Consider the following 26,337-nt stretch of genomic DNA (forward strand, 5'->3'; position numbering starts at 1 on the left):
GAAATATGATGATTTCAACGTCTGTGGTCATATAATGATTGTAAGTCCTTCTATTGAATAAAACAACATAGGAACATTAGGTACTTGGTGCATTTATTTCAATATATCTTCTGGTCTTATAAGGTATCTGTTTCCAAAGAAACTGCGGGAGATGACGCAACAGTAACTTTTAACGGAGTCATCCGCTAATGTGCATTTCAATGCAACAATTTCAAAGTGTAAAAATCATTCCTATCAAGGAGAATGATTTCTACACTCTGAAATTGTAGCAAGGTATCTGCTTTTTCTGTGTTATTGTATCTCCTCACCTAAATCTATTCACTCATACCTGATCCTAATTTAATTGCGTCTTCAAGGTACACGCACAATCTGAATCATATTTGTGAGTGTTTGTATACTCAATCTCACTCTATTTATTTTCTCCGTTATTTTTCTTTTCTTTTTGTGTTTCGAGTAGAAATGGAGTAAAATTGTAAACTTATTAATTTTCGACTTCGTTATCTTTGTAATGTAATGAAACGGTGTCAATGCAGCATAGGAAAGAATTTCCTGTAGCCCCAGGTCGTCTTAATAAGGCACTAGTCAGAATGTACATAAGAGTACGTGCATAAACAAAGATCGGTTTATATAATACTGAAAAAGGTAAAAAAATGATTGCATTATTATAAAAGAAGAAGTAGGTAATTGAACCAATCGATGATTTTATGCATTCTGGCAGATTATTTTCGAATAGTTACTGAAAAAATGGAGAAATTAAAATATTTGCGAATGCCGGCCAAAATTTTATTGGTGGCGGAGAATATAAAAATTTATAATTATCTGAGGCAGGAAAATGCGAGTACATAAATCTATTCTCCTATCCACATTATTGTAGGGAAGTGGGACTTGACAGGATAAGTATAAATATTGATCAATGTGCATGAGTATCGGGTACTCGTGGAGTGGCTGCATTAAAAATTGGCGAGATAGTATGCAAAATGCATGAGTCATAAAAATATATGATTAGGTTGCACCGAAAACCGCAAAGTGTCCAAAAATTGTGCTTAGCCAATTTTTCCATATTGGAAAAATGGACGAGTCTCATCATCAAGTAGATATGTGAGGGGGAATGGCTCTAAAAGAAGAGTTACCCCTCTCTCTATTATGAGACATAGATTTTTATTGGTTAGTTTATTTAATAATACTTGTAAGAAAAGAAACAATGGTAGCCTCAGGAACAGAAACTTATGATAGTGCTAAAAATGTTTGCCTTTGGTAGAGACACATGAATATAAGGAATACAAATGGAATTCGTACAATGCGTATATGAAGCATTGAAAGCATTTCTCAGGACGAAGGCATTTTGTAAAAGGGAGTAGGTATCCGAAATGACAAGCAATGAAATTTTGTTTAATTTCACCAATCAACTCAAAAGGGGGCGGAATTAAGGATACGCGCATGTGTCTGACTTAATAATACAAGTAAAATTTTTCTCGCTGTGTGTAATGAACGCTGAGAGTTATAACTAATTAATTTTTTGACTTCCTATTTTTAAAGTATTTAATATTTAACTTTTCGCTATTTATTTGAATTTTAGTGCCCATTTTCCTTTTGCAATAACCCAGAAAAATCAGAAAATTACTTAAGAATAGAAAGAAAATTAATACGCCTGGAAAATTGGGAGACGAAGCCCCGCGTATTCGTAGCTGCCAGAGTTATTCACGAGTCCGCCCCCTACTCTTATTAAGATGTAGAATGTTTTTCATATGTGCATGACATTTTTGTTACGTCAATATTAGATGCAGTGCAATATGTCGTCATTCAGGTTTCTTTGTACTAAAACAATTTCTCAGTACGAAAATGTTGATGAGCAAAAAGCAAAGATGCCCAGGCGAGAGTAAAAGGTGGAGTGATTAAAGTAGTAGGAGAGAGAGAGAAAAGAGAAAAATAGAAGAAAAAGGATGATAGCAGGGAGATAGACAGGAAATGTGAAAGGGAGGAAGGAACACGCATTAATTTCCCCTTCCCCAACCCTCCCAGTCCTCCGCTCTTCTTTTGTCTTCTAATTAAATTTAATTGCCGGAGAAAAGGGGATTTATTTTTCCGACGGACTGAGCAGCGTCCCTTAGTTTTTCCCGCTTCTCTCCTCTCCTCAGTAACTTTTAGTTTTCAAAATTGTCCTGGAAGGAAAAATGATCTTGCTTGGCGATCGCGAACTTTTCTCGATGTAATTACACCTTTTTTTAAACATATAAACGTCTACCTCACCCCGCTTTCCCTCATCTATTCCTAGTTTCCCAGGAAAACTTCGGCCACCTGTCCTTTAGAGGAAAAGTATAAGATAAAAAAAATACCCCATGATTAGTTACGCAAGTTGTTTTCCGAGGAATTTTTGCAATCAAGAGAACTATTCCTCTAGATCGAAGAGAATTCTGATAATTACCGCGAGCATCGACTCCCTCACTTTGTACATCCACATATGGTAAGAGTAATGTCTTGATTTTTTTCTGCCTTCTTTCGGAGAGTTTTATGGGGTAAAAACCTAGAAAAGGGTCATTTCTCAGGGTAGGGCTAAACTATGAAAGCATCCGAGAGAAAAACGGTATTTCTAATCTTCTACACATTAGCCAGTGCACGAAAATAATGTAATTAATGTCTCATAGAGATATTACTAAGTTAAGCTATGGAGATAGTTAATTGAAAAATTATGTTTCACTGGCCATTAGGAATATAGTAAAAAAGCTGGGCATTTGCTAACTCTGTCTTGTGTGTATGTAAATTATGGAGTTCCTGGGGAAATTAAGAAGTCCAAGAAAACCTGGTTGTATCAAGCATAGCCCATTTATTCCTTGAAAATTGAATTATTTTTCACTTCGTACGAAATTTCTTCTTGTTTGATAAAATGTTTTGATTCCGGTGCAAAATTTATTAGGTGAAAGATAACACGCATTGTAATACAACCTCATAAATAATAACCTCAAAGACTGTGGGAAATGAACATTTTTTCCGAGTAGTAATGCTAGAGTTCATCTCAATGTGTAAAATTCATAGGAATTAATTTTTTTAAGCTTGGAATTTATGCACGCATTAGGTACAAATAGTTTTAGGGGTACATATGGTATATAAATATAAATAAATAAATATAAATACCAAGAGTATATTAATCTGGATGTGTGTAGGGGATAACCTGTAACTACTGCAACGTTTTGGCGGAAATTATTCTTAAATCTTCTCACATATGACTTTGAATTTTGTAGAAAATAAAAAAAAAGAATTTTCAATAACGGAGGCCTCAATTTCAAATGAAGCCCTTCTCTAACTATAACATTGAATGCTGTAGTTAATTTTCCACTAAATATTCCTAAATGCCAAAATGTGTGCTTTTTCATCAAAATCACCGGTGGGAGTCATGTAATGTTACCCAACGGTAGGAAAGGGAAATTAATTTTTAATGAGTTCTGCTACACAAGATATATAGGTGACAGAAGTTATGTTACTAACCTTTTCATCAATTCATATTTCCTGTTTGTTTAATTTATATGGTTTTCTATGAAGAGTATATTCCGTTTGGTATTCCGTTTGGCTTGTAAAACGCTTTTCTTCTGTATCTAATAACCCTGATTGGATAATATAAAGCAGTATCACGCGCTTCTAATAACACGGCATAGTCAACATTTTAATTAAAACGAACTCCCATCCGCAAGTACACCGCATTATTCAACTTAAAAGGAATTTTCGGCTGGTAAACACTTCCTATTCTTTATGCTTGTAATGATTTTGAAACAAATTACTATTTTTGATTACTTATGTCATGGCTACACATTAATATGCACGGATAAAATGCTATTATTTCAATGCAGCCAAATGTAATAATACGCAATGATATTATTTACGAAATCCATGCCGTTTATTCTTGAAAGAGTTCCAAATTTGGAATGTGGTCCATGAATATCATAAGACTTAAAAACGGATCAGCTGTGTTTGTTTTCCTCGCATTTCATTTAATTACCTATCGTAAGGCCTGCTTAGAGATTAATAAATATTAAAGAAAATACTACGCCACCTACTATAATTTTTTGGAAATAAAACAAATTATGCGAAGCCGCATTACCAAAACAGTTATTGTTTTGGCTTGTGTTGACGCGTATTTAGTGCGATTCCCAATCTCTTGGGAAAGTTTTAATTAAAATAATGCCATTGATGTTTGGCGAGTTGCTTTAAAAGTGTTGTACAGGGAGACAGTTCCATGACTTTGAGAAGAAGGGGAGGATAAATTATGAGGGAGCGAAAGGAAAGTAATTAATAAAATAATATGGTTTCGGGGGAAAATACTTACTTAGTATTATTATGCTCTTATTTTCCTAAACTTCTAATTTTGGGGGTCGGGGTTCTTAAAAAGAGACCGAATTCAATTCTTACCTCACCCAAGGACATTTTGACTAGATACCACCTGCCAGATTGAGTTAATGGTATAATAAGTTATACTTTGTTTTGTTAGTATTATTGCTAAAAAATGTGTGATTTCACTCTCCGAGAATATTCATAATAAGATATATTGGCATTCAATGATAACTCATTAAGGTATTATGGAACACTTACGAGCTCTAGATAACGGTAATATGTAGGAGTAGCAAGGTTCACGTCTGTGCGAAAAAGAGGAAATCGGATTGTAAATTTTACTACATCCATTTAATTCATTTCCCTTTTAAAATTGGGCTTCATTATTTCTTCAAATTGTATCGGTTTTATAAGCTAATAAGCTCTAGTCTTTCTTGGTGATAAGTAGTCATTTACTTTATCCTGCTTATTGCACTGCTCAGCATTGATATGCCCCGTGGAATCGCTGTATTTTCGAATAATTAGCTTGTAAAAATACAAATACAGACTTATTCCACAATTAATACCCATTTCACAAGGTACTCGATATTTATTGTTACATTTTTTGCTCACTTATCAATATGCAACAAATATTAATTGCATCACTAAATTAACTCTTATATCACTGTATTGGAGTCTTGTGGAGGTGTTGGCGCACTAGCCCTTCGTATATGAACCAACTGTATTTAAAATATAAAGCCGAGTAATCGCAGATTAACGGTTATGCACTACTTTTTGCAGATTAACATGTAGCCATTACCCATAATGCTGCTTAACTGACTCGGAAACTGTGCAAAGAATATAGTTTTTAGTGTTTAGAGAAAGTTTGAGGAGACGTGGTGTTTGCATGTGGGGAACTCAGAAAAAAAATTGGGCATTGACATGAACATTGTCAAAATATATAGTGTTTGACTTTTAAATAGGAGTGCCTGGCATAGAGCTTATTTTAAATTAGAAATAAAGTATCAAATATATCATAGCCGCAAAGCCATATACATGTGGAATAAATAAAATGGAATATTTCAAACAAAGAACTAAAAACCTAGTTCGAGAAATGAATATCATATACCACCCCGTCGCATAGTAAATTGTCCTCTTCTACTGGATACAGGTTATAGGGAATAAGTTGCAGACAGGAAATTCAGTTTCGAAGACTAGACATGGTTGCAATGAGAAGTCGCAGTTATGAGATTACATTGTATTCCGAATGAATAAATTAGAGAAAGGCTGAATATGTAAGGTGATATACTGGTTAGGATTAACGGAAGAAGAATGCGTTAGTATCGATACCTACATAGAATGAATTAGAAACGATGACATTGGAGAATATTTAATTGGGAGCCTTCAGGCAGTAGAGGACAGCGACCGTAAAGAGCATGTAGGCAAGAAGTGAAGAAAACCATGTTCCGTCAAAAATTAATAATAGCAATTGTTTTTTTTCGTAGACCTACATGGTTCCTGAAACATGTAGTGCATGTAATTTCTACGTACGTCATATATAATATTTATTGTAAATATATGGTAGAGTAACAAACAAAAAAATAAAAAATCAGCACTATTGGGAAATTAAAAAAATTGTTACAATAAATCCACATTAAGTTCATGAAATGTACAATTGCCAGGGTGATCTGAAAGGTTCTCAGCCTGCATATGAAAATTACAATTAATGTTGAGAAAAAAGTATTATTTTTGAACAACATTCATTAATTTAATCTAGCGGGGCTCAACTGTGTCAATATCCCGTCTCTTTAGTGTGCTTTCGGAATTATTGCTAGGTACTCGTTTACAGCCGCAATCGCTTCTTGGACGAAAAATGTTGACCAGTGAGGAATCATTTCAGTTTTCGGAAAATGTGGAAGGCCGAGGGAGCTAAATCCTGGGAATAGGGAGGATGTTCCAGCACTTCATAGTGCAAATCCTTCAATTTTATCATCGCCAAGACATTTTTATGGGCAGGTGCATTGTCCTGAAGGGAAACGGTATTTTTCCTCTGCAAGCTGGGTTTGCTCTCGCGATTTTTGCGTCCAGTTTTGTAAAAAGTTTATAAACGTTTTCGTCAGTTATCTTTTTTACCCTTTTCAAGATAGTCGATCAACAGAATTCCAGTCCCAGTCGAAAAAATTGGCACCATGCCTTTCCCTACGGTGGCACCGATTTTGTCTTCTTCGGAGCTGAAGAACCGGCCTGTATTGAGTGCATGGATTAATATTTTGATTCAGTTTGTTAATGATGAATCGATATTTCATCGATTGTCTCTTATCGATGAAGAAAATGACTTTTTTTTCGTAAAGCGAGCCAAGCACTGTTTGGAAAGTTTCGTCTGAATGCATTTTGTTCCATAGTGAGCACGCGCGGCACTGATCTTGCTCAAAGCTTTTTCATGTGCGATTCCTCGTGTAAATTGAAACCAACGCGTTCTTTTAATATCCCTTAAATATTAGCAATTTCGCGCATATCCATTCGTCGTTCATCCAAACTCATATCTTGCAGATTTTTCGATGATTTCAGGTGTGATTGCACTCTTCGGACGTCCTTCGCGTGGATAATCGTGGAGGTTTTCACGGCCACGTGTAAACTCGGCCGCTTGGTTATTCACGGTGAAAATTGAAGGATAAGAGTTCCGTACATAATTACAATCCTCAAAGAAATTTTGGGGGGCATTGGACCTTCTTTTGCGAAGAATGTTTGAAGAATTACGCGATACTCGGTTTTTCTATTTCTAACAACACAACTCAACAACTTATTCAAACGTCTGCTTACAGCAAACTGCGCAGTGGAATGGCTTAAAATTTCACATGGCGTTTACTCACAGTTATGGCAACATGAGAAAAGAAATCAGGTGACTAGTGATGTGAAAACATATGGGTGAGGCTGAAAACTTTTCAGACCACTCCCGAAAATAATTCTAATTGAGTTCCGTATTACCATTGTCATTATATATGTATGGTAATTATTATATCTAGTTTGTAAATTTCTGGCAAAATGGTCTCTAATAATTTTACCCTATAATAAAAAATGATCTGACACATTTTTCAGCTATCTGTTGGTGAATCACTTTCGTGAGATGGGTTCTGTGACACATTCTCGTGATTCTGAATGCTTCTGTGGAATTTGCAAATTGAAGAGATAGGTTCTTGTTGCTTTGGTTATGGATGTTTTTATTGAAAATGAATTCTTTTTGTATATCCTAGAGGCCTCCCTTAAAATTTTAGAAATTTGCTGCAAGAGATATATGCGAGGTATGGACGCATATCTCTTCCTTGAAGCCATTTTAGTTTCTTACACGAGCCTATCAAGTGAGCACAACATTCATAATGGTTGAGGATACGAGAAACGTAAACTGTAAACTGATAAAAAACCATTCTAGCCCCAATAAAGTCGTTAAGTAAATGAAAAAAATATAAGGGGTTTGTAGTCAATATGACGTTTCAGTGTTGGGATGCAATGAATCCCATGAATGTGCATTACCATTCAGACTAAATGATTGTTTTAAGCATAATTTATAAAAAAGTCACCTTGTAGAAGTAGGTTCCCACGACCGACCTGAAGTAATAATAGACGAAATAATATATTAAAATCTAATATTAAAAACATTCCAGTGATATCTCTCAGCATTTTGATTCCAAAATAATTTCATCACGGAATTTGCAGTGAACTCTTACGTGGGCCATCAAAAGGTCATTAAGCCAAAAACATTTCTTAAAAAGTTGTTGAATTTTGCAACATAGATTATTTCAACAAATTACATTGGTATTCTCATTTGCATTTAATTAATATTTCCTCTACCTGATATACATTAATTGAAAATAGAATATAATTTGAATAGAAAAATTGCATTTTAACTGTTCATTGCTCTTAAAAAACTAAAGACCGAATACAATTTGGTCATTGCGGCGCTTTAACCCTGTTATTTTATATCGCTCAGGTGTTTTGTGGCATTATTGGTTTGCAATCATAAACAAACTTTTATTTAAAATAGTTTAAATAAATTATTTTTGTAATATCTTCCCAGCATACACTCGTATTAAGTTGAGGGGAGTTACCTTTAGAAGATTTTTTGAAATATTTGGAAGCCTGAAATCTTTCCTCTGGTTTCAATTCCAGAAATGTTGTTATCCTCTACATGTGACTACATTGAGCCGCTATCCGCCACCAGCAGCATATTTCCTGTTTAGATATTGGTTGATACACGTAACCCCTGAACACTTCGGAGTAAACCTAAATGCGTGTTAATTTCCTAGAGCCTTATATGCCTAGATAGCAATATGTGGCGCACGTCAGGAACAGGGCCAGCTTAGAACGTGAAATCTCGGTTTATATTGATTAATAAGAAATAACTGGGCCAGCAATCCATGTTATTATTGCATTGTTTTTAACTATGAGTGGATATATATATTTCAAATGAATAGTTTCATTGACATTTCAGGTAAAGTGGCATTCACCCGCCAGAATCTCACTTAGTTGCCGGTGACAAATTTCCTTACTCTCCGCTTTCACTTTACATTGATTTTTAATAATAGTAACAATTATGTAAACCAGCTCTATGATTCCCCTGTTTTTCTCTCATGCCCGTCGGATCAGAGGCTAGGGGATATATGAAAGACTGAACTTCTTATTCTTCAGTGTTGCGGATGAATAAGTGGTAATATCCCATTGCGGAGGAAACTTATGTTATTGTGTCAGGTTAAAACCATTATTTATTGATAGGAAAAATTATGGGTGGTACTAGATGGATAATTTTTTTGTAGCTATAAACCTCGGCCCCCTTTGCCTGGTGTCATACCCAACATCCACGGTTATCATTACATGAAATTCTTAATTAAACAATTTGACAGCAGTGGAATAAAAGAAGCAAAAACCTAAACCAATAGATAAACGGACTTGGAATTTTAGGGTGCTGCTGAGAACAGGTAAGTTGTAAAATTTTTATACTAGGATGGAAAGAAAAAATATAGATATTTTGGTGCTGTGTGAATAGAGACGGAGAGAAAGCTGGGATTACTGGGGAGATTGGAGCTGTGCGTAACGGATGAGAGGAGAAATATCGTGAAGTAGCCGTAGGGCTGAACGGCAAAAAAATGTGTTGAGTGGTGAGCATGGAGCAGTTGATTTATAGGATTTTAATGGTAAACAATTGATGCGAACCAATTAAATAAAATAATAATACAGGTATCCGTGTTGCCAGGCCATGACCGGGAGGAATAAGTTGATAACATGCATGCTCAATTACAATTATTAATTGGAAATATGATTCAAGTGAACACTTGTTAATGTTGCCGGTTGGAATTGAGCAGGAAGTAAAAATATAGCAGGGAAGGTAGGAGAATACTATTAAGGAGTACAAAATAGAGTTTTGCCAAAGAGGGGGTTAAAATACCCAATGTCTGGTACAAACACTACCTAAGACGTAGATGCACTTAACATGAAGAGCATAAAGGCACTGGTCACATATTTAAAAGATAAATATATTGATAATAAGAAGATCGTCATCTTCCCGCACTACTTCCCGGGCTGATTGGTAATACGAAAGATAATTCATTCGACTAGAATTGTGATTATAGGATGCCAAAAGAATTAGTAGGGCTATAAAGGAAGAATTTAGACTAAGATTATTCAACTATGACAAAAAATAAAGAATATCAAGAGGCACTTAGTTAAATTTTATTAAAAATGAAGGTGAGGAACACAAAGGAAAGTTATGAAAGCTTTGAAGCTAAAGACAGGTAGCGGGGAATTCAGATGACACAATAGGGATGGTAATTGCTCACGAGAAGAATTGCCGACCTATGGGTTACATAAGAAATTATTAGTATTACGGAAGGGAGAAGAAAGTATAACGTAAGAAATTTGGAAGGCTTTAAAGATAGTTACTAGGCAATGCATTCTTCTTTTCAACTCCCAGACTCTTCAAAGCATTATTAGCGAAGTATTAAGTATTACTCACAATCATCAAATAGGGCAAAGAAGCGTAGAAGACTGAATAGGGTGGGTAGTGGTGACATTTTATTGAGAGTGAAGAGGTTAAGAAAGTAAGAGCATTGCCGGAATGAAAGAATGTGAAAAACCACCCTGAGAAACGAGATGAGGCAGGAAAATTTAATAGCCTATCTGATAAAGATACAGGGTAATTGAAAAAAACGAAGTAGAAGTACTTAAGATTAAATTATTTTACTATTTTGTTCAATATATAATTGAAATGTGGTTTGAAAGTGCATAGATTGGGTCCAGGAATAATAAATAGTAAGATAAAAATACCTTCTCGGACAATGAGGGTTAACGCATTAAGAATCGATAATATTCCCTTAGAGTTTCCTAAGACTAAGGAGTATAGAGAAAAATGGAAAGAATAGTTTTGAAGTTATACACTTTCCGTGGAGGCATTATCTAGGGATTAGTAGTGGAATTTCACATAAAGAGAAGATAGTTGTGATAATCATTAAAAGAAGTTAACATTGCAGCGCAAACAGTTACCCAGATGAGCATTAGATTGGGTACAAAAAGTTGAGGGGACCACGTGACGCTGGAGCAGTATTGGGAAAATAATAGATGAGAATATAAAGTTCAACCTGGACATCTTCGTGTGTTTTTTAGATTTCCATGGGTCATTTGAGAGAGTGGAGGAACCAAATGTAATGGAAGCGGCGCGGAATAGAGGACAGATTCGAGGGCTAGGCGACTTATTCGGTACAAGGAGAGCTACCGGTGAGGAAATTGGATAAGGTGGTCATAGCCATGGGAACGGGAATGAGTTGCCCGTGATATTGGCTATTATCTTAATTTATGTCCAGAGGAATCCTTAAAGGAGACCTGTAAAACGCTTGAATGAGTAAGGAAGGTGGGTGTTGAAATGATAAGTTTACAGATGGTAAAGTAACAGTTGTCCAATATTAGTATTATTTAATAAATAAAAAGTAAATAAATGAATAAATAAAAATATTTCAGGCAGTAGGATAAGCAGTTTTGCGAATTGTATAAATTGGATATGGAAAAATAACAAAACAATTTCCAGGTAATAGGACATATAAATGAACAGTTTTTCGTACTAACAGTTAACAAGTAGATGAATGAGTAGTTGGAAGCCGTTTTAGAATGAAGAATTTATGTTATAAGACAGAAAATGTGAGTAGGATGGCTCAACGGAATAAAACCCATGCGAAATATGAGAACTTTAGGAAGGAAAAGTGTAGATAACACTAGAGAGATTTTACTCCATAGGCATTTGCGTAAAATATTTTAGAGACTGGTCTAAACCTACCTTTCATGGGGACAAAAAAGATTGAACCATTTTTTTTCTATTCAAGAGCCAACTGTGCTCTTTATTTGACCCAATCATGTTTTTAGAAAGAGCCACAGCCTTTGAATAGATATAAAACTGAGAGTCATTCACAAAAAACGGAATGAAAGCACGGAATGGCTCATAATTTACAAAAAAATAGTTCGTGAATTGAATAGAGAAAAGAAAATAGCCAAAGAGAGTTTTCTACAGAAAATATTCGGGATAGATAATGGAAATAAATTTTACAAGTACCTCCGGAGGAGGGAAGGCAACAGGGAAAACGTAACAGCTATAAAAAAAGAGGATGAACACTAATCGTTGATGATAAGGAAAAGGCTAATGCGTTTAATAATTGGTATGCAAGTGTATTTAAGGTTATGGTAAATAAAAAGGAGTCCGTAGATACATCTCTGAATCAACAAGGAAGTGAAAAAATATTAAATACCAAAAGTATTAAAACGACGAGCGCAGAAATTTATAAAAAAATTATGAAAATGAGAGCGAGTAAATCAAAAGGGCCAGATGGTATCTCAATTGACTCGCTTAAATTGGGTGGTAGTGTAGTTTTAAATTATATAAATCATTTATTCAATGTTAACAGGAGTTTCAGAAATAACTTTGCAGCTTCCACATAAAATAACTTATTTATTTTCTACTAGTTTCGCTACACTGTAGCATCTTCAGGAACGTACGTAGATGCTACAGTGTAGCGAAACTAGTAGAAAATAAATAAGTTATTTTATGTGGAAGCTGCAAAGTTATTTCTGAAACTCCTGTTCGCAATGGATTTCCACAAAGTCTCGGCCTCAACCATCAGTCATATTCAATGTTACATTAAACAATAGTGCCCTGCCAAATGCTTGGAAGGAGGCTTATGGACGCCAATTTTCAAAGGAGGAGATAAGGCACTAGTTGATAATAATAGACCGGTAAGCTTGACATCAGTTGTATGCAAGCTATTAGAAAAGATAATGGCTGATTATCTCTGGGATTTGTGGGAGAGTGACAATTGGTTGTATAGTCGCCTATACGGTTTTAGAAAAGGGCACTCTTGTGAAACTCAGCTATTAGGTTTCTGCCAAGAAATGTTCGACTCTATAGATGCAGGAATAAAAGAGAATGCTATAATAGTCGGCCTGTCAAATTCCTTTGACATTGATGACCATGATTGCTTAATGCTTAAGATGGGCCAATTGCCATTACCCACAGATGGAAGAGTAATCTCTTGGGTCAAAAATTTCATGGAAGGTCGAACACAATGGGTCAAATTAGGGGAAGTGTATTCTGAAAAAAAACAAGGGTAACATCGGGAGTCCCACAAGGAAGCGTACTTGGCCCGCTCTTGTTTTTAATCTATATAAATGATCTCCCAGTAAATATTAATTCTTAGATAAGACTTTTTGCAGACGACTGTATTATCTACAGGAAAGTCGAAAATGACAGAGACCGTGAAAACTTCAAAGGGACCTTAATAAAATGGCGGATTGGGTGACAAAAATTGGATGGATATTAATGTTAGCAAATGCAAATCCATCACTTTTAGTAACAAGGTAAATGAAAACAATAGGGAACATAAATTCTCAGAAAATGTCATTACTAGAAGTGATACTTGCAAATACTTAGGTGTATATTTGACTAAGGACTTTGGGTGGGGGCTAAATGTGGAGTACATTTTTAAGAAAGCTTTAAAAACTCTTCATTGGGTGATGAGAAACCTCAAAGGGGGCGCTAGAGCAACCAAGGAGAAGGCGTATCAGACCCTTGTAAGACCAATTTTAGAGTACGCTTCTCTTGTATGGGACCCTCATGAAGAAGGTCATATCAAAAAACTGGAAAAGGTGCAAAGAAAGGATGCCCGATATGTACTGGGGAACCATAGAAGGATGGAGAGTGTGTCTGACATGCTAGAAACGCTGGGCTGGGAACCTCTACAAACTAAAAGGAAAGTAAGCAGACTTTGTGGAATGTTCCGCATTCTGAAGGGGGAGAAAGCTTGGGCAGATCTTAGGAAAGAGGCGGGGAACCCAAATTTTATAGGGAGAAATGATCACAAATTTAAGGCAAAATACCGGGCACAGGGAACAAATAAAAAAAATTTCTTTTCTAAATAGAACAATTGTTGATTGGAACACCTTACCTGCAAAAATATTCGAGCCCTTTCCTAACAGAGTGTATACTTTTAAGAACAGATGAAAGGAATGTATGTCATAATTTGATTGATGTGTGGTGTATTGTGTTATATGTAATAGCTTAATTTTTTTAATTTATCTTTTTTTCTTGCTGATTAATGGATGTAAACGAGATGGGGATTCGCTTGTTTTGTTAAAGAGATTTGTGTTTTGAAGTCTGATTTTATCTATAATCTTTTACGATTATTTGGGACTTGTGTGCCACCTGACACTGTCTATCAGCCCATGTGGATTTTTAATAATAATAATAGAGGCGTTGAGTTAATTAAACCTCTTCTTTTACACATTAAGGTTGCATCAAGGATAATATCGTGGTAGGATTATTCCTACCACCATATTTTCCACGATTTTCCTTCCTCTGTTTCAGCCCAATTTTTATGTAAAAAATTATTTTTATCGAATGAATATTAATATAGTAAATTTAAAAGGGCAGAGATTCTTTCTAATTCTCGATTTTTTGAATTCACCATTAATGCTTATAACATTTCAGTAACATGCGAAACTGTAATTTCTGATTAGATTCAGAGATTGAATTTAACGTTTAGGTTGCTTTTTTCCTTTTAGCGATTCAGATGACATGCTCCAGTGGGGATCGTCATGTCGAATCATTTGTTTCCACCAATTTTTAAAGTAAAATAGTTCTATACTTTTTAAATATTCCCTTTTATAATTCCATTTCCATCATCACAGCTAGCACCAAATAAAAAAGTAAATAAAGGGAGTAGCCATTCCGTCAGTTAGTATAGTTTTGAGACCGCGTTCTATCCATTTAAATAACGACCCGATAGGGCATCCCATCCACATTTTAACGGAGTCCGCGCGGAGTCTTTTTTTCCCCGAACTTGGGTAGAGAGGGGGACGATTGAAATCATTGGCGAATCGAATTTCCCTCGGAAGCCCCCTCAATCCACCCTCACCCCTTACCGCATCCCACCGAGCACCCCCCCCTTTCCCTGTGAGAGCGGATATACGACCGGGGCTGATTTTTCCGAACGTGTATTTCCGCGGGGATGAAATTCAATGACCACAAATCTCTGTTAATGGACTTGCCTAAGCTCCATTTGGGGGGAAAAATGCAAACTACTTACTCGGTAGAGGGTTAAGGTAGACGGATATATTCCGTTCCGAGCCGCTCGATTAGGTCCGTCATGTTTCGTTAAAATGCTGGGATATTAGAAATTTATGAGGTTCTTTTTTTATTCTGTTCAGCTTGAATTGATGATTAAGACACCTTGGGTGAATTGGAATAGCCCCATTTTCCTTTCACATATATATTTTTAATACGTTGAATTGGTTGATCATGACAGCGACCGACGGTATTTTATCCTTAAACCAAGTAACTCATGAGAGAAATATCTCAAGGCGTCCGAGAGAAAGTATTTACATACTTTGTAATGCTTTACGTGTACAAACGGTGAATGAGAGTTCATGGTGAAAAATGGCCCTGTTCACTTTGTACCAAAATAGTTGATCATTAATTCATTAGAAAAACAATATGCACAAAATATCATTTATTTTCAATTTATTTAATTTTCTCAATCATATTTTAATTTATTAATATCTGAATTTATTATTAATATTTAAGTCAAATGTTACTTATGCATTTGAAAATTACCCTGCAGGGTGGAGTCGCAGTGATACATGTGGTGCTCCACAATGCCCTTAATCTATTGTCTACTGTAGCACGGTGTAAATATTTATCATATAGCTTTGTATGTATGCAAAAATATATATCAATCGTTATTTTTGCAGTATGTGTTCGCTGAAATTCTCAGGACTCACCTTACGGATGCCACTTGCAGTTATTGAGTTTGAAATAATAATCCCTTGGAGAAGCATATGTTATTCCTACATACACGTGATACGCAAATAATATTTGAAACCCTGATTTCCTTGGAAAACATTCTTGCTTTAAAGTAAACTTTTACTCTCTCTCTCTCTCAACGGAGATCCACGTCTTTCGGAAAGCCTTTCTTACAGCCATTCTCTCGGTTCTAAATTATACCTCCTCCCCATCTTAAATCCTCTGGTTTTCCCTTCGAGACGGGATAAGCCAAGACCTTTGCCATGCAAGAGGGCGGTTTAGATTATCATGGTAAACCGCGAGCGGTAGTCCTACGTTCAAACCTCGTTGAAATCCATTGTGTTGATGAAATCGAAGGAGAATGGCTAGATTTTTGTTGAAGTACGAGTATCAAGACGAGACGTTTTTTGTTTTTGTACTCGTACAAACGGAACATCGGCTGCAGAAATGGAAACGGTTCACTGTATTTTCCCACATCGGGTAGCTCTAAATTCGATAAATATGAATTAAATGAATATGAAACATTTTAATTTATCCGATGAATTTGATATTTTTTGTATTTGACTACTGTTGAGGAATTGGAATCAATTAAATTTTCCCTGGGACTTAAAATCTTACATATAGTAATTTGGATTATTTTAAAAGGCATACGATAAATGTACGCAGTAAGATATTAAAAATGTAAGGCGAATTTTCTGCGCTGTATAAGAAAGTATTCATAGACACGGTCGTATTTTAAAATGCGACCACACCTCTTTGATCTATTCTTGGTGGAATTACTTTGGCTACTGTTAATCTATCTTTCGGGAAGCAGATAAGGAAAATTTTGTTTTTAAATGTTGAGTTAATATCATGTCATATCTGCAGTACGTTTTGATATGATTTTAAAAGAGTAGGTAATATATAAGACAGTGAAAACTAATTAATATTGTAATTAAAATCCCTCCTTATGGATACGCTATATATCCAGCAAAACAAATAATTTTAAATAAAGTATTAGCAAACAATTTTAATAGTTAAAGGGTTGATTGGTCACACCCATTTAAATAATACTGCATGCTTCTTTTTAAATATTGTTATCTGCTTGACTTTTGTGTATTTTTATTTGATGACTTGACTCTTATTAATTCTGAAATTATCATGGGATAGCGCAGTAGGGACAATTTTGTCGACAAAAGAGACTAAGTCGGTAAGAATGAGGAAATAATCTCGAAGCGTTTGACAGAAAAAAGGAAATTTGTTTTGCCATGCTTTCTAAAATGCAGCACAGTCGCGGTGGAGAGGCGAATTGTAGAGATCTTCCCGATATCTGATTTCATGAAAGCTAGTTCATTAGTTTTCAGTTTCACGGATCGGATGCCATTTTTTCCGCAGTTGTTTTGTTGTTATAAAAAGAGACAGGTCGGAACATAGGGTAAAAAATAACTGAGATTTTAACATGAAATCTCATGAACTACATCGACATATTATTAGGTCGTAGACCACATCGAAAGCATTTAATGGGAATGTGTGTTGGATGACAATAAAATTTATTAAAATCATCTCAAATAGTATTTACATGTAAATCATCGAAAGGACTCCGTCACCCTTGGATGCTTCTGCCTTTGTGTGCAGCGAATATTATTTGTGCTAGAAATGATGAGGATTGATGATCCTCCATAACATTTCATCGGTTTAGTTGCCCTTTAAACGAAATTAATTTTTTTAATCGACCCCTGTAGTATATTTGAATGCACCCTGTGGCACAAGAAATTGGGATACTAAGGTCTACAGGACTATTTTATTGTGATATCGTATGCCTCAATTCATTTTCCTTCAACATTTGGATTTAAAAAAATATTATCTCGACTACCTACTCGATATTTTATTCCAATCTTAAAAAAAAGTATCAAGTCATTTAATGGATTAGTAAGTTGTATTTATATTACTCTGCCACCTTTAAATGATTTAATGTTGATGTTTTTCCTGCCTCCTTTTGTCGTTAGCGGCCGTTGGAAGAAGAAGTATGGCTACTTGCTAAAACTTACTTCCCATATATTGCTTGATATTTTATTAGTCGTACAAAGTGATGAGTATTTTTGCAGGTTTTGCCAATATTTTTTGAATAATTTGCTCACAGGCAATTTTATGTTTTTATTACGCTTTTGACACCCTAACACTACAGAGAAATACTCCTTGTGGAACCTTTCTGCTTGATATAATGGGCAGCATATAAGAATAAATGAAATTTATTTTTAAGATGCATGTTATAAGTTCACCTAAAATGTAATGCAGCAACTATTCCCGCCTCACAAATAAATGTTGAGCTTATTACTCGGTTCCTATAACTTCAGGAGCATGAAACTCTTTCCCATGTACAAATATCCAAATTAAAAAAAAATGAGAGCGGCATTGGTTGCGCCTTCAGATTGGACCGTAATTAGGGTGTTCCGATAATAATTCCACTTGGAATTTGGGGTACTTCAGGTTAGCTACGTTCAGGTTGAACGCAAATTAATTGCAATATCTGAAAGAAAACAGTCAGTTGCATATTTGTAGCCATTCCGGGCTATTGATGTGAAGTATCAACCCGCAAGAGAGGTAATGTATCCACCCCAGAGCATTTCATTTATTTAATCCTTCGGTTTAACCTCATAGGAAATCGTTCAAATAGTTTGCCAAGAACTAGTGAAATATTCATGGGTTAAGTGATCCATTGATCCAAGCAGGTATCCCAAAGTATAATAAGGAAAAAAATAGTCAGCTATGTGCTGAATAATATTGCGCTTATTTGTTGTATTTCTCTATAAATAAATAACCATTAAATTCATAAGTCAAATTAAGCAGGGTATAGTTATCCATTTCGCGTGTTTTTTCATGACTAATGAAATATCATAACTTCAAGAACAAATTGGATCTTTCAATCGTTCAAGCGTTTAGGAACAGGGAACGCAAGAAATGTACTGTACCTTAATGTCGTTAGGTAAAACAGAAAACGTCAATATTTTAATATTTCATTCTTTTTTACTTCTATTAATTATTATTGTTTGGATTTCACACCCTAATTAATTGCAGACGTTGCTTGTAAAGATTAATACGTCCATAGTCCAAAGTCAGTTGCTTTGTTTTATTCTTGTTTTTAGATGAGGAAATTTACGCGAAATTTCGCTCCACTAAAAGATAAATTGAGGCAGTATATTTTTTCTTACTCTCTTTCATTCCTCCGTTCGAAGTTCAGATATGAGTTCTCACACCCCGTCGGTTATGTTTTTATCTAATTCTATTTTTATGCAGCAGTTTCCTCCTTGCGCCAAACCCCTTCTGCCAATTCAATACCTCCCACGATAGATGGCATTTTGGGAAGCGCTTCTCTTGGCTGTACGGATAAAAGTCTTCTGTCTGTTTGTGTGTGTGTATGTGTGTGTGTGTGTAGATATATATATATATATATATATATAATACATATTATATATATATATATATATATATATATATATATATATATATATATATATAAATATATATATATAAATGGGAACCTCCAAAAAGAGGGGTGAATTAAAAAAATAAGGATGGTGAGTTAAAGGGGTTAAAAGCATTGGCAAGGAGGAGGAGGCGCGGGATAAAATTTAATTTGCACCCGGAAACGATTTGAAACGTACTTTAGTGTGCGAATGCGACACGCATGGGATCTGAAATCGGGTCGGAGTCTCTCTCTCTGTCTCTTTCGATATTTTTTCCTTCTCTATCCGTTGCGGCGATGGGACCCAGGGAGGCATGGGGAAGAGCGCGCGTTTGTTAAAATGGGTCCCTCTGCGGTTGAAGGGCCAATGTGTTGGGTCGAAAAGAGAGAAGGGGGATGGCTGAAAATGAAGAGGAGGGGAAAGGGAATGAAAGGGAATATTGTAAAGTGAAGTGAAGGGTAGGGTGAGGCTTATAGGAGGAAAGAAAAATTTCGTGAAAACCACTTACATTTATAGGGGATCATTAATTGGCAAGTGTGAGCTCGTCGTGAAGAGGTGCTAAATATTTATTTAGCATTGAAATATCTGAAGACTTCACTTATAATTTTTGCACTGCACAGATGGAGGGGAGGTAAAAATATCCAACCACGGTACCCATCACTAAAATGTAACACCTTTGAGTTTTTCCTAAACGTTCGTTGACAGAGGATGCTATGCAAGCACTAGATTATTTGAGAAGTGGTTTTGATCGTGCTTTCTCAATGCGCACGTGGGTATTTATTCAAATAAATTTGTAAAAAAAATGTGTCTATTTGATAGCTCTTTGTAACACTGCACACCTTGAAGTAACTCACTTAATCGAGGGTAAAACCAAATGAAAGCAAAATATTTATAATCAGAGTCAGTAAGTGTGAACGTAATCATGTTTTTTATATGCTATTCTTACTTACATTCGTTAAAGTAAAAATATAAGTTGATAGCAAGATTCACGCTCAGTTAATGATAACAGAACAATTATTACGTGAAAGGGAATAGAAGAAACGCTTACATACGGTATAAGGTAAAGTAAAATTAATTTATTTTCTTTCGTAGAAATAAGACTATTTTAGCGTAAGACTCTTTGCAATGAGCTCCACTAATGTTTGGCTATGAAGCCGAACATTATTACGAAAAGAGGTCGATAATATTATACAATGCATTGAGAAATTTATGCTTACTTTTAATATTTGTTTCCTCTCTTCGCAAAGTATTCATCATTTGATTTGATCAAGGCTCTAATTAATATCCTTTATGGAATCATGAAGTAACCAACTTTTCATGTGTCTGATGTACTTTTACCATGTAGGATTCATATTGTTTTATATTTAGAGTTATTCTATCACCCTTTTTTCTTTCATTTCTTAGTTTTTTCAGTTACTTTAAGCACCTATTGCGCGGTTTTCGTTAAATAAATGTTATTTCAAAGAAAGAAAAGCATTTAAATTACTAAGCAAGCTAACATTCGTAGCTAGCATTACTGAATTTGAACAAAAAGTCCATTACATTCTCATTTACAATGAAAATCACTCGTGGACCGTCTGGTTTATTTCAAGTATAAAGTATCTTAGATTTAAGCGGCACTGATAATTTATAAAACCGAGTATCACACTGCTATTTAGTGTAATTGGCAAAAGTATGGCTGCCGTTTAGAATTTTGTAATTATATCGATTGGTATAATATAGAGGGCAAAAATGAAATATTTCAAAAAATTCTCTTATTTTCTGTACTTCATCAGCATCTACGTCCTTAAAAATTTATTCAAAATTTATAATTTCAAGCATTCTTGGCTGTCAGCTAAATAAGGGAAAAATGTATTTTCCATCGGCAAATTAAATATTCTATATCTTGTTCACAGGGATCTTACCTTCAAATGTGGATTCTCTGCAAGAAAAAAATTCATGTAGGGTGTCGAACGGAATCCAAATCAAAAAGAGAAGGTAAGTGATTTAATTCTATAATATTCATAAATATTGCTTCCTTCTAAAATTTTATTCACAAAGGATTGTTCAAAACTTATCCACTGTGAATCTACCTCATACTTAGTATTTACTTTCAATGTTCTTACTTCACCCTCGAACATTCATTTATTTTTTTATAATCTCATACTACATGATAAATATAACATAAATGTGAATAATATAGGAGAAATAGACAAAAACGTAAAGAGTATGGAGAAGAAACTTCTTAAAAAACTTAAAAATATACGTATTGACAAGGCCTGGTATGTTAGCCAACAAATTCAGATATGGTAACAGTGTCTGCTATACATTCACGATGTCCATCTATCATTGCTCATTAATCTATCCTCATACTTTCCAGCTGCGCATAATATTTAAATGCACTTTTCTATTTTAAGGCAATTCCAGCAAAAAGAGAAATATAACATACTATGAGATGAGTCATGAAAGTTGAAGTGAGTAATTTGTCCCTTATAAAGTAATTCTCCTTGAACAAGAACTTTCCATTTCCAGCCCCTAGAATTTATATCAACGCTAATACCACAAATGAGACTTGTTACGTTAATTTCACCAAATGTACCGTTGTTTCTTTGTATTAGCTTATTAGGCACTTGTCCAAAAGGGTCAGATGGTGAGGCGCGGGAGAGTTACTGTGAACGGAAAGTCACTCAAAAATTCGATGTCACATGGCAGGCGAGTTTCTTTAGCTGGGGGAGAAAAGTAGAATCAGTGTGGAACCCGTTTTTTTTTTGAGTTATCGATTCGCACTGGTGTAGGGTTCAGGTAAACTTTTATTTCACCTTTTATTCCCCACGGATAAGGGGCAAAGGAGGGATGGTACTGAGTGCAGTTGAGGCGAAATGGGGGAAGGGATATAGGAGGAGGAGGGTTTGGTTACGAGTTTTCGGGTGACGAGGGGGTGAGAGTGTTCGAGAGGGGGTTGAGCTGGGATGAGAGGTGTCGGGCGGTTTGCTACCCTTCCCCCCCTCCACCCCGCCCCCCGCTTCTCTCTTGCTCAGACCAGGAGGTTGGTTTTTTCGAAGTAAGAGAAATGGAGTTATAAATTATGACGCCTATCTCGAAAACGCCATTATATTTGCTATGATGCACGACTTCCCAGCCCACACTCGCCTTCAAATACTATATGACCACGTCTTTTATATATATATATATATATATGTATATGTACATATAAAGATATATATGAGAGTGTATATGTACACATAGTTTTTTGGGAGAGATCGATATTTTCCTTAGTCAGCAAATATACCCCTGGAGGTATCGTCCGAAGCAAATGAAATAAAGCCCCGCAATATGAGAAAGACCGAGAAAGTGCTTGCGCAGTTCCGTTTCTATTTTGTACCCAATGCATTGTATTTATTCTTCTCCCTTCTCTTCAGAAATAAATCGTCTGTTACTACGACGCTGAACAATGAACTAATTAATGCGGCCATTTGTTAAGGAAGGAGAAAGTAGCATCTAACCACCAGAAACAGTCGATCAATGTCGGTCAATTGCTATGTGGGTTTGCAAAGGAAAAATATACTCTTATATCCACACTTATTGTACATTTTTCTCCTAAATTTTCATAAAAATATTTGCCTCTTTTTCCTACAGAATCAATTTTGCTTCAAATTATTATGTCATGCATATAGAATTGACTTTCTATTGTTAAAGCCATCTCAACTAATGAATAAATGGCTGCATTAAAATGCCTCTTTACATGTGTTATATTTTGCGAAAATCCAACCGTTTTAAATTGCAAAATGAACCTTATTTTCAAATCTTATAAAGGGTTGTGCTTTATCATGCAGTACCCCCAATAAGCACTTCGAATTATATGTATGGAAAAATTGATATTCAGTAGCATCTATGTATTAAGTATCTATAATATATTTAATAAGTTAATATAATGCATGAATATATTTATAGCGTGAAGCAGTTCACATATTGAAACGTCACCAAAAGCTTAACTTTCCACCAACTCAAATAAGCTTTGTTAAAAAGGTAGGGCTGAAGGGAGTAGGGTGCCTGTATTCATTTTTCTGCCTTTCGAAAGTGGCTTCCTCGGGTCTTAAAATTTAAACCAGAGCCAACCTAAGCAACATTCTGTGCCAAGAATTAAAGAATGGCGATTCTCAAATATTTTCGTAGCGTAAGAGATTTTGACCATCGAATATTACAGTGATGAATTAATTGTATTTTAAACTATCAATGTCTTTTTCAACAAACTTTAGGGAGTAGTTCACTTCATTACATTACTTCCTTTAAACAATAATTTCATCAATCAAATACTTTCTCTTTCTGTTTCTATAATAGCCATTGACGCCTTGAGCCTAATATGATTAAATTGTAATTAAAAATTTTCAATACAAGGTATTTCAAATATTTTCAAACAAAATATTGTTTTAGTACATGATCTCTTTGAAAAAGCTCAATATTAGTAACATTACATAAAAGGTTATTCGAAAGCCTGGAATTTTTATAAATGACCTTTACTCAAGTTTTAAATTACATTTTTCTATCTCTTCATTCAGTAAGTATCACCTAAAAATTAATTATTTCAAATTATTTATTATTCTAGCAAAAATTTTTTTATTCACATGCAATATTTGCAAAAATACGTATCGTTCAATTTCTACCATTTTAATTGAAGGCACTTTTACCGTTGCCTTTCAATTTCACTGTAAACTTTGTCAGTTTAGTGTTTTGCTCAGGTTCTTAATTTTTATATGACTGCAGGTTTTGAGAGGTGATGGGATGCTGAAGACGATCATAGCTAATTAAGGAAGGTAGAAAGTATGCTCAGCTGAAGCATGACTTGTATGTAGTGTAAAATTCAGTGATATTTTTCATTATGTTATTTAAGGCATAAGAATAAAGTAGTGTGCAAACCAGGGTCAATCAGAAACCTACCCAAACCCGATAGACTCCTGTTCTTATTTATAAAGCTTTTATTATATTATTTTAAGTACATAATTATTAATTTTTCGTTCCCTGATAATGATACATTTATTTGAAAATTGATTAAATGTCGCGTTTTCCTGGATTTGTCATAGATATTTTGCCCCTTAATCTACTCTATTCCAATTGATCAAGAAGAAATCATTCCGGCGCTAATGTGGATCTTTTAATACTATCAGGATGAAGCACTGTCTAATGTTGAGAACAAAAGCCTATAGTATTACCCAATGAACTCCTCAGGGTCTCCACATGAAGATACCTCCAAGGGCTACGAGAAGTGCATGAAGGTGTTCATCCTTTACATCCCGCTCGTCAGAGTGCCCTTCGCTCGGACGGGAATGGGTTAGACGCTATTCATTTGATGGCCGACTACTCTTAAGTGCCCTTCCAGTGGGCATAGCAGTCGTTTAGGACACGTTTAAAGTTGCTATTTATTTTTTTTTATTTTAACATGCTTATTATACCTAATGATACCGTGACTGACTGAGATTTGTTTGGCCTTGATTTTTGGATTATGGCTTAAAAGTTGGCTGTGGAAGTGGTTTATCTGCGTTGTTTCAAAGCTGAAAACGGTACGCTCGATATATTTCATAAATATATTTGATGAAATATTGAATCTCATTGAACTTTTTGGAACTCGTATCGTTTGCTAAATGACGACAGACAAATATGGAACACTTGTGAATAATTTTTATTTATCTTAAAGACTCGGATTCAAATCCAGGAGACAATTAAGTTTCGATTCATTCTACATAATTTTCCTTAAATTATTTAAATGAGAACTAATTTCCTTCGTTTTTACTCAGTTTTACCGTAAATATTTGATATTATTCCAACTATATATGTTCTACGATTGTTAGTTTCCATAGTATACAATTTATGCTAAGAAGCATCACATATATGTCCCTTCCTTGCTTTGCTAAGACCACCGCATTGCTGCTTCTGGTTTAGTGAGTGCAATATTAATTTTTTAATACATAGAAAAAGAAGTTTATAATTCATTTCATTTTGTTTAAACATTGGAAAGTATTTTTTTGCTACTATTATTTCACAAATTTCAAGCTTATATGTGGAGGTAATTGTAATGGAGAGGGGTAGAGGCAAGTGGGGAAGTGGATAGAGAATCCAGAAAATCAGACATATATGGCTGTTTGTTAATATAATAAATTAGCTAACATATTAATATTATTTGCACAAAAGCGCCAAAGATGGAGCGGTTATGGGGAACTAAATGAGCTTTTATTTAACAATTGAGTTTAAATTGAAACAAACCTATAAATGTTTATCTGGATCAAAAGAAAAGAAAATCCTCTGTCTGATTTCAATATAGGAAGATTGAGTTTAATTTATAATAATTATCATTAAGAAAGCAGTAAAACTAATATATCTTTCTGTTTGAGAATGTTTAGAGCTGGGATACTAGCAATTAAACCGCCTATTCCAAATATTGTTTTTTATGAATAGGGAATATTAACCTCCTTTGTTGAATACAGCATTGATTAGTTTGATTCAATGATGCTATGTGCGTCTTTCATATGTCGATGTGAATAGCACTGCATGTAAGGTATGATGATTAGCATTATCGTATAATTTCATCTGTAAGCATCATCATAACTTTATTTTGGACTTTCATCATATTTTATTATCGTGTTAATTTACAATAATATGTCATGATGAGTACTTTTATTTCTATTAACCTCTTCCAGCATTAATTCAAAGGTCATGTGGTCCATATCATTCCCCAATGGTTTTCAACTGTTCATTTATGTCATTATCTTCTCGGCAATTGAATTTATGTAGGCAATAAAACAATAATCTGCCATGGTAGCATTAAGTATTCGTTTTTCATTGAAAACGATAAAAACTAAATAGACTTTTTTGCGTTCAATAGCCAAATGAAGTAATAAATCTCTTATTCGAACGGTATCAACCTGTCACCAGAGGAAAGGACACCTACCTCCAGACCACAGGCAGTCGAGCTTGACAGCTGTGGCCGCCATTTTTTAATACGAAGCCGTGTAGACTAGAGAGCATAGTCTATGTAATGCTTTATCGATTTTTAAATTTTACGATATCCGATTAAAAAATTTTAACAATATATTCATGCATTAGTACACACACAGAAGTATTATTAGTGTAGAGGTAGAGGAGTGTAGAAGTAAGAAGTATTATTGTATTGCATGTATGTAATGATTATAAAACTGAAGGACTCCGTTGCATTAGGGTCCTGTTATTACCTTATCTATGTGCACTTATATTAGTATATTGTTTTATTGTGAATGTACCAATGCAAAGAATAAAACAATA

The sequence above is a fragment of the Hetaerina americana genome, unplaced genomic scaffold (genome assembly GCF_022747635.1).
Source record: "Hetaerina americana unplaced genomic scaffold, ioHetAmer1.1.p SCAF_9, whole genome shotgun sequence".
NCBI classification, from domain to species: domain Eukaryota; kingdom Metazoa; phylum Arthropoda; class Insecta; order Odonata; family Calopterygidae; genus Hetaerina; species Hetaerina americana.